The 14,036-nt window shown below is 43.6% G+C and overlaps 1 protein-coding gene and 1 long non-coding RNA gene across 2 annotated transcripts in view; both read left to right on the top strand.

Annotated features, from left to right (window-relative positions):
* The window catches only part of LOC115229193, a 37,419-nt gene extending 23,758 nt beyond the window's left edge, over positions 1 to 13,661 (top strand). The window contains exon 4 of the long non-coding RNA XR_003883306.2: positions 13,560 to 13,661. This is a non-coding gene — a long non-coding RNA (uncharacterized LOC115229193). The remainder of the gene's footprint in view (positions 1 to 13,559) is intronic.
* A 3-nt stretch (positions 13,662 to 13,664) lies between these two features.
* LOC115229192 (cadherin-23-like) overlaps positions 13,665 to 14,036 on the top strand; it is a 46,181-nt gene continuing 45,809 nt past the window's right edge. Inside the window, exon 1 of the mRNA XM_036499132.1 lies at positions 13,665 to 13,675. The gene's annotated coding sequence lies outside the window, so the exon portion shown is untranslated. The remainder of the gene's footprint in view (positions 13,676 to 14,036) is intronic.

Consider the following 14,036-nt stretch of genomic DNA (forward strand, 5'->3'; position numbering starts at 1 on the left):
AGGTAAAGGTGACGCACACTCCGTTGACTCAAACCTTGCTTCTATTGTGGCGAATTTACCGCCTCTGATTAGATACCTTTCATGGTCGCACCAAGACACTTTTCGAAGGTGCTTTCCGCCATGTTGTTTTATTATTACCCACAAGGGGCGAACATAGATGGGACAATACAATCTGATGATGGAGTCAGATACACGAATGGGTTTTACAACAAAGCGAATTTTAAAAATTTACAAAAAATTACAAAATATAAAAAATCGAATGGAGAACAGACCGGAAGACATTACGGATGGAGTGGGAGCGGGTTTAGCTCGGACCCCACGAGCCCCGCCTCCCCACTGATACTTTGGTTTCGTCTGGTTTTACATTTATGTGGTATCATCCATTCGCAACTTTCGTGCTAGATTTTTCCATCGTTCTTCATACACTCTCCTAGTCAGGCATATTCTCTCCAGCCCTATCTTCCTTTTCAGGTGAAAGATGAAATAATTCATCAACCAGGGCCGGAGATGAACTTGCCTGACTGTAAACCTTTCATTCTCGTCTTCCATATCACCTCTTTCGCAATTGCTACTACAACGAGAAAACGAAACTTACCTTCCTTCACGAGGAAATCCGGTGGGTCAATTTTTGTAATCAACTCAGTCGACAGCTGTACTCTTCGTGTACTTGACAACAGCTGTTCGGCATAAACCCACACCTCAGACACGTCCGGACAATGAACAATAGCGTGCGGGACGGTTTCCCTATCCCGCCCGCATCTTGGACATATCGGGCTGTCTTGGCCACCGTGCCTTGCGAGTTTATCCCGAACAGGTAGAGCTCATCTGTATTATTGCCATGCCAGAGACTTCTGGAAGTTGTCCAGTGTCTTCGGCTTGAACGTACATCGGAACAGACTGGCCAGCTGATTATCGTCGAGACCTAGGGTTTCCCCCAAGGTATCTTCACATTCCGCCTCTACCAAACCTCTATAGAAGAATGTGGTGGAACCCCCACCGCAGGCGTTGCCCGAGCGACGGAATAGCAGGAGAACCTTGCGACACTCCGTGTACCAAGTACCAAGTTTCGATCTACGATTCAGCCAGGTTTCCCATCCACCGAAACTAGTGAACTTGGGAAACATCAGTTTTGCTAGCGGAGACCTCACCGTTCACCATCCAGGTAGAGCCACAGATGTCTTAACCTCAGCGTATGTCTGCGCATCATCAGCCAAGGCATCCCTAGCCCACCCTTTAACGGTTGTTGACAGCAAGTAGAGTGTTTCACAAGTGGTTTCCCGCCCTTCCACAAGAAGTAGAAGAGCTGTCTTTCCAACTTGATCAACCACGAATCAGGGCAAGGAACGACGGAAAGGCGGTAGGTGATAACCGATGCGATAAACACATAAGCCACCTCCTGTCACCGTCTCGTAAACCTCTATGGCCTTGCCTACTTTACGTAGGTGGTCCATTTCGGTTACAATGATGGTGATGTCATCCGCGTACGCTGACACCGATTTTCCACTACCTGGCTGTCTCGGGATACCGCTCAGTTTTCGCAGTAATGGCTCAAGAGCCATCACATACAAAAGCGGAGAAAGCGGACACCCTTGACAAGCCGACCGCTTGAACGACAGGAAGCCGTTCACCCGAACTACCGAGTCGATGTTATCGTAAATTTGTATAATCCACCTGAAGAAGCCAAGGCTCAGCCCGAACTGTACCAGGGCAGATACCAGGTAACGATGGTCGACCCTATCAAATGCTTTAGATTGGTCTAAATGGACCAGTGCCCCACCCTTGCCAGAATCGCTATTAAACCCCTCTATAGTGTACCGCATAAGATGGAGATTATCCTGAATGGTTCTGCCAGGAACAGCACATGTCTGTGCCTCCCCGATCAGACCATCCGCGACACGCGCCAATCTTTTCGATAACACTTTGGCCAAAATCTTCAACTCTGTGTTTAGCAGAGTGATGGGCCTGAAATTATCAATGCACTCCCCCTTGCTCGGGTCCCTTCTGACGAGTGTCACTACTCCCCGGCGCACAGATCTGGGTATAAGCCCGTTCTGTTGCCAGTTCGCATAGACCTCCGCCAGTAGGTGCCCGAACAAGTCTGGCATACTCTTATATAACTCATAGGGTAGACCATCCAAACCCGGCGCCTTGCCCGCGTCGCAGTCCGCCATTGCCTCAACCACCTCCTCAGGCGTGTTTGGCCCTTGACAGCCCTCCGCATCTCGCCGCGATAAGCGCGGCAGCCCGTCGAGTAGGTCCGTAAAGGCCCCCCTCCTATCCAGTCCGCCGCACTCACCGAAAAGCTGAGCGAAGTGCTCCTGAAAGGCCTCACACATCTCCTCGGGCTCGTTTATCAACTCACCTTGTGGTTCGTCATAGATCGAATCGTGGCATCGTTCCCATGCTGAGCTTCCACCACTCGGGCCCGGTTTCTTTTTATTAGGACCAACACCCCACTCCCGCCAGTAGGACTGCCAGGAGACAAAAAACACTCGTAGCCGTCAAACAGCGGGAGTAGACCTCTTGGCCCCTCTAACCGGGTTTCTGTAGCAACAATAACATCTAAATTACGCGACCTGATATCATGCAGGAAGCGACTTTGCTTCCAGCTTGCTCCCAGGCCGTGCACATTCAAACAACCAACATAAATGTAATCCATTACTTACCTTTATATCAGTGGTTCGGTTTTTTCTTTTTATTCTTTGTTTATCTCTTTTTCTGGGACTCGTGGGGAGTCTGACGTAGGCCCTCGAATATATATGGAGATGTTAAATCCATTCTGAGCGGGCCTACGTCATGAAAGAATTCGGACTTTATCCGCCCGTAATCCTTCCGGCCTATTCTGTAAACTATATAGTCATTCATTTTTCCTATTTTTTCCACTTTGGCCATAGCTGCCAACACACAGTATAATATAACGGAGAAAATATACACTAAGGAAAATTGTAATAACTCACTACACACGCGATTTGCGTTCCGCCATGTTATTTTATTATTACCCACAAGGGGCCAACATAGAGGGGACAATACAATCGGGAAAATGAATAATGAATTATGAAGTTTGTACAATGTGGTGTAATGCCCACTCGATCCCCGAAATCGAGCGGTTACATTTCGTCATTTGTTTTTTATTCGTCAACAATATCTTCCAAATAAAAACATTTTACACATTTTCAACATACATTTCAAAAATTTTACAAAGTTCAACATTTTTTTTTTTTTCAGAATTTAAAGTTCCTTTTATCATTTCCAATTAAAGTTTTCACAATACCTTTTCTTTTATATATACTCCATTATCTCTACCAAATCTTGGTAAATTTCCATCGTTCGTGGCCATCTTGTAAGTCGGCATTTCATATGTTTTGTCACGTTCTTGCCAGCTGCCTCGATGAACGCCTCAGCGTCGTTCTCGTGGACGAGTGCACCTGTTTCTTTCCATTCGGTGCCCATCCTGACCCACGTATACCCATTTGTTACGTTTATTAAATCTTCCATCTCCTCACAGTGCCTGTGATGGATCAACGTTCCATAGTATTTGAATTTTCTATTCGTACCTACGTTTTCTCTAGTTTTTCTCTTAGGACTTACTTCCTCTTTTTTCTCCTCCCTCGGTTTCTCTCTTTTCTCTTTTTGCTTTCTCTTCTTTCTTTTTCCTTCTCTTGTCTTTTTGGCTCTTTGTCTGCCGTCTCTCTACCTGTGCCTTATGTTCCTTTCCTGTTGTTTCTTTTCCTTTTCGCATACCATCTTTTCCTTTCTCTTGGTTCTGTTCCTTCTCTTGTTCTTTTCCTGCTTTTTCTCTTTCCTTTAATGTACTTTCCTTTTCTTTCTCTTGCTTCTGCCTTGGCTCCTTCTCCACTACTTCTGCACCCTGTGAATTTTGCTCCTTTTCTACTCTCTTCTTCCCTTTGTTTTCATTTTCCTTCAGTGCGCTGTTACTTCCCTTCTCTTGTTGTTTCTCCGTTATTTCCTTTTCCTTGTTTTCGCTGTTCTTTCCTTCGTGTTCGTTTTCCTTCTCTCCACTTTGTGTCTCTTTTTGCTCCGCTGTGAATTCATACAGCGGACATTCCTTTTTTATGTGCCCTCTTGATCCGCACAGGTAGCAATTCGGTTTTCTGCCCTCCACTATTACACTAATTGTTTTCTCGTTTTCTATTTCTATTTGGAAGGGAAACCTTTCGATGTCTTCCATTGTGGCCATCAGCCACAACTCTACTCCGAATCCCTTCCAATTTACAACGTTCGTCTCCATGATTGACCCTATTTCAACTTCCTCCTTGCTGCCCCAATAATGGCTGTTACCAGCATTTCTGTTTTAATATCTGGGGGCACCTTTGGGACTCTTACCCGTACCCCTCGTCTTCCTTTATACGTCGCCACATAGTGAAATTTTCGGCTTTCAGGACAGTGGAAGCCAATGAGGCCGCCACTTCCTTTGTTGCGCATCTCACCTCCACCGTACCATATTTCTTTCCTCTGTCTACAAAAGTAGCTTTTTTCATGATGTCCCCCAGACATTTCTCTATTTCTTCAATCGTCACTCTCACCAGTTTTCTCGTGTTTCTATCTTGCGTTCTATACGTTATCGTCTTGTTATTTCTCTCCTCTATTGTTTCAACAGGCGGGACCAGCTTCACGCTGTCACCCTCCCTTTTGACGAAATTCTCGTATTCCTTCAATTGTTCTTTTCTAAAGAACACTTCTCTTATTCTAAGAGACTCGTCACTTTTTGTTGTGGCGACCCCCGCGTAAGTCTCCATGACTTGCGGGTCGACACACCTTCTATAAAAGGTTCAAACACGCAGCGGCAAACGCCTCGCGCGATTCAATTTTTTTGATAATTTTTAACAGTTTTTTTTTTCAAATTTTCACATACAAAATAACTCAAACACACGTGGATTGCGTTCCGCCAGGTTGTTTTATTATTACCCACAAGGGGCGAACATAGATGGGACAATACAATCTGATGATGGGGTCAGACACACGAATGGGTTTTTACAATAAACGAATTAAAAAATTTTCATGAAATTACAATAAATGGACAGAAATCGAATGATGTAACAGACCGGAAGACATTACGGGTGGAGTGGGTGCGGGTTTAGCTCGGACCCCACGAGCCCCGCCTCCCCACTGATACTTTTGGTTTCGCTTGGTCTTACATTTATGTTGTATCATTCACTCGCAACTTTCGTGCTACATCTTCCCAACGTTCTTCATACACTCTCCTAGTCAGGCATATTCTCTCCAGCCCTATCTTCCTTTTCAGGTGAAAGATGAAATAATTCATCAAACCAGGGCCGGAGATGAACTTGCCTGACTGTAAACCTTTCATTCTCGTCTTCCATATCACCTCTTTCGCAATTGCTACTACAACGAGAAAACGAAACTTACCTTCCTTCACGAGGAAATCCGGTGGGTCAATTTTTGTAATCGACTCAGTCGACAGCTGTACTCTTCGTGTACCTGACAACAGCTGTTCGGCATAAACCCACACCTCAGACACGTCCGGACAATGAACAATAGCGTGCAGGACGGTTTCCCTATCCCGCCCGCATCTTGGATATATCGGACTGTCTTGGCCACCATGCCTTGCGAGTTTATCCCGAACAGGTAGAGCTCCTCTGTAGCATTGCCATGCCAGAGACTTCTGGATGTTGTCCAGTGTCCTCGGCTTGAACGTACGTCGGAACAGACTCGCCAGCTGATTATCGTCGAGACCTAGGGTTTCCCCCAAGGTATCTTCACATTCCGCCTCTACCAACCCTCTATAGAAGAATGTGGTGGAACCCCCACCGCAGGCGTTGCCCGAGCGACGGAATAGCAGGAGAGCCTTGCGACACTCCGTGTACCAAGTACCAAGTTTCGATCTACGATTCAGCCAGGTTTCCCATCCACCGAAACTAGTGAACTTGGGAAACATCAGTTTTGCTAGCGGAGACCTCACCCGTTCACCATCCAGGTAGAGCCACAGATGTCTTAACCTCAGCGCATGTCTGCGCATCATCAGCCAAGGCATCCCTAGCCCACCCTTTAACGGTTGTTGACAGCAAGTAGAGCGTTTCACAAGTGGTTTCCCGCCCTTCCACAAGAAGTAGAAGAGCTGTCTTTCCAACTTGATCAACCACGAATCAGGGCAAGGAACGACGGAAAGGCGGTAGGTGATAACCGATGCGATAAACACATTGGCCACCTCCGCCCTCCCTTTCAGGGACAGCCACCGCCAAGACCAGGTCTTGGTTTCTGCAGCCGCCTTGCTCGATACCTCGCCCCAATTCTTCTCTATTTGGAGGTCTGGACCGAACCAGATCCCTAGCAATTTAATCGGACCCTCCGTCCAACGTTCCACGACGCTGTCAGGAGGCATCGACTTGCCTCTCCAGGTGCCGAGTTGCAAGCCGACTGACTTTTCGCGATTAACTTTTGCTCCTGTCACCGTCTCGTAAACCTCTATGGCCTTGCCTACTTTACATAGGTGGTCCATTTCGGTTACGATGATGGTGATGTCATCCGCGTACGCTGACACTGATTTTCCATTACCTGGCTGTCTCGGGATACCGCTCAGTTTTCGCAGTAATGGCTCTAGAGCCATCACGTACAAAAGCGGGGAGAGCGGACACCCTTGACGAACCGAGCGTTTGATTTTGAACGGCTTCGAAAAGAAGCCGTTCACCCGAACTACCGAGTCGATGTTATCATAAATTTGGATAATCCACCTGAGGAAGCCAAGGCTCAGCCCGAACTGTGCCAGGGCAGATACCAGGTAACGATGGTCGACCCTATCAAAAGCTTTAGATTGGTCTAAATGGACCAGTGCCCCACCCTTGCCAGAATCACTATTAAACCCATCTATAGTGTACCGCATAAGATGGAGATTATCCTGAATGGTTCTGCCAGGAACGGCACATGTCTGTGCCTCCCCGATCAGACCATCCGCGACACGCGCCAATCTTTTCGATAACACTTTGGCCAAAATCTTCAACTCTGTGTTTAGCAGAGTGATGGGCCTGAAATTATCAATGCACCCCCTTGCTCGGGTCCCTTCTGACGAGTGTCACTACTCCCCGGCGCACAGATCTGGGTATAAGCCCGTTCTGTTGCCAGTTCGCATAGACCTCCGCCAGTAGGTGCCCGAACAAGTCTGGCATACTCTTATATAACTCATAGGGTAGACCATCCAAACCCGGCGCCTTGCCCGCGCCGCAGTACGCCATTGCCTCAACCACCTCCTCAGGCGTGATTGGCCCTTCACAGCCCTCCGCATCTCGCCCCGATAAGCGCGGCAGCCCGTCGAGTAGGTCCGTAAAGGCCCCCCTCCTATCCAGTCCGCCGCACTCACCGAAAAGCTGAGCGAAGTGCTCCTGAAAGGCCTCACACATCTCCTCGGGTTCGTTCAGCGACTCACCTTGTTGGTTCGTCAAAGATCGAGTCGTGGCATCGTTACCATGCTGTGCTTCCACCACTCGGGCCCATCTCGCGGCGTTGATTCCTTCACATCCCATATGGCGGATTCTAGCCCTGACAATGCAGCCCATGTGTTTGGCCTCGAGGCGCTGGTTTAACACCATTCTCTTGGACGCCACCTGAGCCGCAGAGCCAGTTTTCAAGGCTTCCTCTAATTCCTTAACTAGAGTAGTCCATTCCCTCTCTAGCTACCACTACTCCTATGCTATATCTAATTGACTCAAACTTGATGGCTCGTTTGAGGGCGTACCACCATTTGTTATTAATGATGGTACCAGATCGTGCCCTCTGAATTATGTCCTAATCCGGTCTTTGTACTCCTTAATCGCCAAAAGGGACGTATTAAGTTTCCAGTAACCGGATCCTCTATTTTTAACCTTATCTATGTCAAGCTTACAAGTGACCATTTTATGATCACTGTAGCTGATCGCGTAAAACTGTGGACACTTAGCTATTTTACTGTCTACTTTTCTAATTAGTATTCTATCTAAATATGACCTGGAAGATCCGTCGCTGTTTGACCATGTCCACAATGGAGCGTTCGGAAATTCCAGCCTATAAGGATCTGCTAGCTCAAAGCGGCTTAGCAGTTCCATGAAGCCACTGTTACCTTTTCTATCTGGACGCGAGCCAACACAATCTAAATCCGCTTTGCAAATTGTGTTAAAGTCTCCTAGCACAACTAATGAATGCGAAGTACCAAGAAAGTTTTCTAGTTCACGGAAATAATCACTTTGCCCTGTATGGTTGGTGCGTAAATTGCAACCAGTCTGATAACTTTACCATTACTGAACGTCAAATCCATGACGACCAGCCTGCCTTCTGGATCTGCAAAAATTAACTTTTTCTCAGAAACCCGGTTTCTTTTTATTAGGACCAACATCCCACTTCCGCCAGTAGGACTGCCAGGAGAGAAAAAACTCTCGTAGCCGTCAAACAGCGGGAGCAGACCTCTTGGCCCCTCTAACCGGGTTCTGTAGCAACAATAACATCTAAATTATGCGACCTGATATCATGCAGGAAGCGATCTTGCTTCCAGCCTGCTCCCAGGCCGCGCACATTCAAACAACCAACATAAATGCAATCCATTACTTACCTTTATATCAGTGGTTCGGTTTTCTCTTGTTCTTCTAACTTTTTTTCTGGGCCTCGTGGGGGAGTCTGACGTAGGCCCTCGAATATATGTGGAGATGTCACCTCCAATCTAAGTGGGCCTACGTCGTGGAAGAATTCGGATTTTATCCGCCCGTAATCCTTCCGGCCTATTCTGTAGATTACAAAGTCATTTTTCTTTTCCACTTTCTCCACTTTGGCCATAGCAGCCAACACGTTTCCTAGTCTGCTATTTGCTGCCTTTACGACCATATATGAGTCCATTGTCTCTCTCTTCTTTTAAAATTATTCTGGGAGGGGTGGTTTCCGTTTTTTTTTTTTCGGTAATTTTTTTCCACCCCTCCTCATTTATCTTATCCTCGCTCTTATTCTCCTCCGCCGCTGGTTCTGCTGTCACCGTCACCTCCACACCTTCGGTCTTCCCTTTTGGGCCGTCCGACGCTGCTTCTGGTGACACATTTTCTTCTTTTTTTCTCTTGGCTTCGGTGCTTCCAGCGGTTTGGGGTGGGGTTGGCATTCCGCCCTTACATGACCCTTCTTGCCGCAGCCGAAGCACCTCGGCTTCCTGCCCTCCACGAAAACTGTTATTTTTTCATCTTCGCTGATTTTACCGTTTCTGGAATTTCTTCCAGTGTTTGTGCCTCCGCCTGAATGGCTATCACTATTTTTTGTCCTTTCCAGAACTCCTCTTCTTCCACTGTGGCCTGGAGGATGTTTATTTTTTCCTCCAGGCCTACCATCACTGCTGCCACCAGACATTCTGCATCTGCTTCTGGCGGTATGTTGTTCATTGTGATTTTTGACGTCCGCTTTCCTCTATATAATGGTAATAAAACAATGTTTTCTGCTTTGATCGTCTCCATCGATAGTTTTTTCGCCATCTCTTCAGTGGTAAAACGCACCTCCACTGTGCCGTATCTTTTTCCTCTGTTTATGTAGGTTATTTTGTCCATTATCGGTTTCAGACAAAACTCTATTTTTTTTTCCTCGATTTTCTGTATCATTCTTGTTGCTGTGTTGTAGGTTTTATATATAATTCTTTTCTTCTCTATATCGTCTTGTTTCTGTATGTTTGTGACCACAGTCACCTCTGTGCCCTCTTTCTTTACACTGTCTGCAAATTTTTCCAGATTTCCAATATTTATTGTTTTAATCTTTTTCCCAGCTACTTCAGCGAATTTTTTCGCTGGAGTTGATGCTGGTACTGGTTTTTCTATTTTCTTGGGCGACGCCGCCTCTTTTTTCTTCAGGCGACAACGCCTCTTTTTTCCTTGGCGACAGCGCCTCTTTTTTTCCTGGCGACAACGCCGGGTATTCGTCCTCGCTCGTCACAGGCGAATAAGAGATGGGGGGACTCCATCTTGAACAAATGGCTTTAACAAGCCTTTGGAATTCCAAATTAATTGTAGTTTTCCCCACCACGGGGGGAACACCAACGCGAAGTCCTCGCGCGAAGGCTGACTTCAGTTAAACAACAATAAACAAAACAGGTAGACAGACAATATAGAAAACAGAGATAATACTATGAGAGCAAAATATATAAACTTACTAATAAATGCAATTAGCTTGGAGCCAGGTGATTTTATTATACCCACAAGGGGCGAACATAGAGGGGACAATACAATCGGGGAACTTAAAATAAGAAAGCGAATGACAAGAAAAGGAAAAAATAAAAGTAAAAAATGACATATGAAAGAATATTTACAATGAGATGTAAATGCCCACTCGATCCCCGGAATCGAGAGGTTACATTTTCGTCACATATATTTCACAATTTTTCTTTTTTCTCTTCTTTCTTCTCTCTCTTCTCACAATTCTATACATATTCCATGATAGCTTTCAATTCTCTAAAGTCCATCACTGAGCCCTCAGGCAGCCGCTCTCTCACTCGAACACTCGTGTAAAACGTTACACTCTCTCCGGCAGCTCTGAGGAACTCAGCGACTCTTTCTTCGGGGATTAGAGCAGTCTCCTGCCACTGATCGGTCATCCTGTTGACCCATATATGTCCCTCCGTATTACATGTCAAGTCTTTCATTTCAGGGCAGAAATGGAAGGTTACTAACTTGTAGAAGCAGTAATCTTGTTTCCGTCCTACGTTTTCCTTCATTTTTCTTTTCGGGCTTATTTCTTCCTTGTTCTCCTCTCTTTGTTTCTCTCTTTCTCTCTTTTTGCCTTCTTTTCTTTCTCCTTCTTTCTCTTGTCTTTTTGGTTCTTTGTCTGTTCTCTCTTTCTCTCGTGTTTTATGTTCCTTTTCTTTTTCTTTTTGTGTGCCATCTTTTCTTTTCGTTTGATTCTGATCTCTCTCTTGTTTTTTTCCTGTTGTTTCTTTTTCCTTTTTTTTTCCTGACTCTGTTTTGGTTCTATTTCTTTCTTTTCTTTTATTTCTTTTTCCTTCATTGACTTATTATTTCCTTTCTCTTGTTGTTTTGTTTCCTTTTCTATGTTTTCTTTTTCATTTACCGTATTCTTCTTTTCTTCAAGTTCCTGCTCGCACTCCGCTACGAATTCGTATAACGGGCATTCTTTTTTAATGTGCCCCCTTGTCCCGCACAAGTAACAGTTTGGTTTTCTTCCCTCTACAATTACACTGAGGGTTTTTTTCATCTTCAATTTCTATTCTGTAGGGGAACCTTTCAATGTCCTCTTTTGTGGCCATCAAACACAGTTCTACCCCATATCCTCTCCAGTTTACCGCGTTGGACTCCTTAAAGGATTCCACCTCCACTTCCTCTTCTGCTGCTCCTAGAATAGCTGTTGCCAGCCATTCTGTTTTCACTTCTGGGGGTATATTCGGGATTTTAACCCGGACCCCTCTTCTTCCCTTGTATGAGGGCCACATTATAAATTGTTCGGCTCTTAGTACAGTGGTAGCCAGTGAGGCTGCAATTTCTTCCGTTGCACATCTCACCTCCACCGTACCAAATTTCTTGCCTCTACTCACGTAGGTTGATTTCCCCATTATGTCTCCCAGACATTTTTCGATTTCGGCTATCTCCACTCTTGCCAGTTTCTTCGTATTTTTGTCTTGGGTTCTATATGTCACTGTCTTGTTTTCTTTGTCCTCTTTTGCTTTCGCGGGGGGGGGTTAGCTTCACGCTATCACCCTCCCTTTTGAAGAGCTTTTCATATTCTTTGAGTTTACTCTTCTCAAAGAAAACATCCTTCACGATTATCGATGAATCATTATTTTTTTTCCCGTGACCCCCGCGTAAGTCGCCATGACTAGAGGGTCAATTCACCTTCTTCGGAACGTTTCCACACGTGGAGGCAAACGCCTCGCGCGATAATAATCAATTTACACAGAACAAAGTTTCACTGTCTAGTCACAGATAACAACACGTATAGCTTGGAGCCAGGTGTGAAAATCTTTTTTCTCTACATTGTATACTTTATAGACAATAGTCTTTCCTTTAATTTAATTTTTTATTATCCATCTGGACTATTCCATTTCTGCACGCTATTTTATTTTTAATTTATTACCATTCATGTGAAACCACTTATTCAAGTTCAAATCATTGATGCAATTTTATACCAATTGCTATTTTTACTTTTGTTATGTTACGATTATATTATACTTCAGTTTGATTTTAATTATTACTTACTACATATATTAAATTGGTATTATTATTTTCATTGTTAAAGTGAAAGTGTCTGACATAAAATAGAGAAACATTTTGTTTCACTTTTAACATGTAATACTGATATAGTGGAGAAGATATGATATTACTATGGGCTCGCTCTAGTCAAGAAGTTGAACATTTTTTTGCCCATGAAACTACATGGACCCTAAGTAAGGCATGTGTAAAATTTGAATGGAATTGATTGTGTAGTTCTCAAGTTTTAGGGAATCGTAGTGGAGAAGATATGATATTGCTGTAGGCTCGCCCTAGGCAAAAAGTTCAAAATGCTTTTGCTGATGACACTCCCCGGACCCTAAGTAAGGCATGTGTAAAATTTGAATGAAATTGGTTGTGTAGTTCTCAAGTTTTAGGGAAACACACAGACAGACAGACACACATTGTCAGTTTTTTATATATAAAGATATATATATATATATTATATATATATGTGTGTGTGTGAGTGTGTGTGTGTGTGTGTGTGGTGTGTGTGTGTGTGTGTGTGGTGTGTGTATGTGTTATGATGTGGTTATACACATCTGGTGTGAAATGATAATATAAAAATAAATAGTTAGTTGTGGTTATCTTAAACTATCGCAGAAATATTCGTTAACACAGAATGCACTCTGTAAAACTTGAGCGTAGGTGTGATACTTGCTAGTCACTGTTAACTACCAACTGTTAAACCAACACGATCAAACTAACACTTGTCAAATACTACCTGACATTTCAATTAGTTCTTAATTATTGTTATAGATTAGTTCACCTTCTGTCATGTGGGTCTTTTCAGGTTTCTTCCATAACATTTCCCCTTTGATAGACTGCTTTGATGATGTATCTGGATATAATTATCATCATTTAACATCCAGTTTTTATGCCAGCATTTGTTGAATAGTTTGACAGGATCTGACAAGCCATAGGACTATGGTTTCTATGGCTGGATACCCTTCTTAACACCAGCAACTTTACAGTGTGTATATGTATAGGTATAAAAATATATGTATAATATATATATATATATATATATATATATATATATATATGTATATATATATATATATATATATAATATATATATGTATATATATATATATATATATATATATATATATATATGTATATAATATGTATATATATATATAAATACATCCATACACATTACTGTTTTAATAACCTTAATATTTTCATACTGGTCTGTTGTACAGTTTATCATACCACTATTTGTATCAGTTTCCTTTCTTTCCTCACCTGGGATGTGCAACGTACTAAAAGGAATGTTAGGAAAAATAGAAATGTAATACTGTGTACATAAATTATATTTTACAATGAATTGAAGATAAAGTAAAATAATTTTAAACTTAATTTCAGGATGAAATGTTTACAGCAAATGCTTCTGTATGGATCCAAGTTAAGGATGTTCAAGATATGCCACCAGCATTTATACATTCCTGTTGTGTTGAGAAAATCAAGAAAATTCAAACAAGGTAATACATTACATTTCCAGTTCAGTTTTTATTGTTATTGTTTTGGAGAGAAATAATTACAAAAACTGATTATCATTTAATGCCTGTTGTCCATGCTGGCATGTGTTGGATGGTTTGACCAGGGCTGATAATCTAAGGTGTTGCATCAGAATCCTGTCTGATTTGGCATGGTTTCTACGGCTGGATGCCCTTCCTAACACTGACACCTCTGAGAGTTTAGTGAGTGCTTTTATATGTCGCTGGCACAGGTACCAGTTGTGTGACACCAGTATTTTCCACGACTATGATTCCACTTGGTCTGATGGCTCTTCTCAAACACAGCATATTGCTAGGAATCTCAGTCACTAGTCATTACCTCTGT

Source organism: Octopus sinensis, unplaced genomic scaffold, assembly GCF_006345805.1.
Source record: "Octopus sinensis unplaced genomic scaffold, ASM634580v1 Contig12074_ERROPOS162614+, whole genome shotgun sequence".
Lineage (NCBI taxonomy): Eukaryota > Metazoa > Mollusca > Cephalopoda > Octopoda > Octopodidae > Octopus > Octopus sinensis.